The sequence below is a fragment of the Penaeus monodon genome, chromosome 31 (genome assembly GCF_015228065.2).
Source record: "Penaeus monodon isolate SGIC_2016 chromosome 31, NSTDA_Pmon_1, whole genome shotgun sequence".
NCBI classification, from domain to species: Eukaryota; Metazoa; Arthropoda; class Malacostraca; order Decapoda; family Penaeidae; genus Penaeus; species Penaeus monodon.
The window spans coordinates 1,885,761-1,886,806 of NC_051416.1; positions in this window are offsets into that span (position 1 = coordinate 1,885,761).

Sequence of the window (1,046 nt, forward strand, 5' to 3'; positions counted from 1 at the left end):
ACGGCGGCATGAGTTTCCTGCATCACTCTGATGCTCGTTCACGGCATTGGTTACTGCGTTGGGATATCAATTCTGATTGGCTCTGCTTCCAATGTCTTCTGAGACACCCCAGTGCTGATTGGTAGGGCGCTAAGCCTCCTCTAACTCAGCAAAGTCAGCTACACGGAACTTCTGGTCTGAGGACACATCGGCTCAGCCCAAGCAGTGCAAATGAAGAGACAAACTCGCTTCAGCCTACGCTTGCAAACTGGCTATGAGGTATGAAGGCAAGAATTGCAAGACTGGCTCTTGAATTCCAGCGAGCATTGCTGATGTTGGGAGAATTTTTTTTTTTTAATTTTTCAACCGTGGAAATCGACCCTGTTCATCATGGACAAGCGATAATTCTTGTTCAGGTGTAGAGAAACCGCATATCATCCTCCACTCTAACGATCAGTAATCTCATCAGTCCATTTACAATTGGGATTTCAATGTTCGTAGTGTTAATCAGATTGGTACAAAAAGTACTCAATGTTTGGGGAACCTGTATTGGCTCCGAGCCCCTGGTCCATCACTTAGCGTAGTATCGTCCAGGGACCGTGGTTGTAGCATGCTGGATGAATGTGGTGCTTGGTGGCCTCTGCTGCTGAACATTCTTTGAAGCCTTCCACCTCAACTCCAGAATTGCTTCCGGTATTGGACGTGGTGGTGTCAGCTACAATCATTGTTAATTTGAACCCCAAAGAAAAACTGGTATTCGTCGATCACAACAGAGATGCCTTTGCAATGCTTTCGGCCTTGCTGTCATCATTCAGCGCGGCTTGCTTGTCTCGGAGTCAGGATTCTTCAAGAAAATCTGCCTGATACTTCGTCCTCAAGGATGTTTGCCATCAAAATGGCGGGGGACCTTCTGTCTTTGCGTAGACTCCTTCATTTCCTCTTTGACCTGCATTTTGGGGTTTTTTTTGGGAAAAAAAACCTTTTAAACGGCTGTTCCCCCTTAAAGGAAAAAGGGAAAGAGTTTTTTGGACCGGAGAAAAATGGATTTAGTAAAATGAAACCCGTTA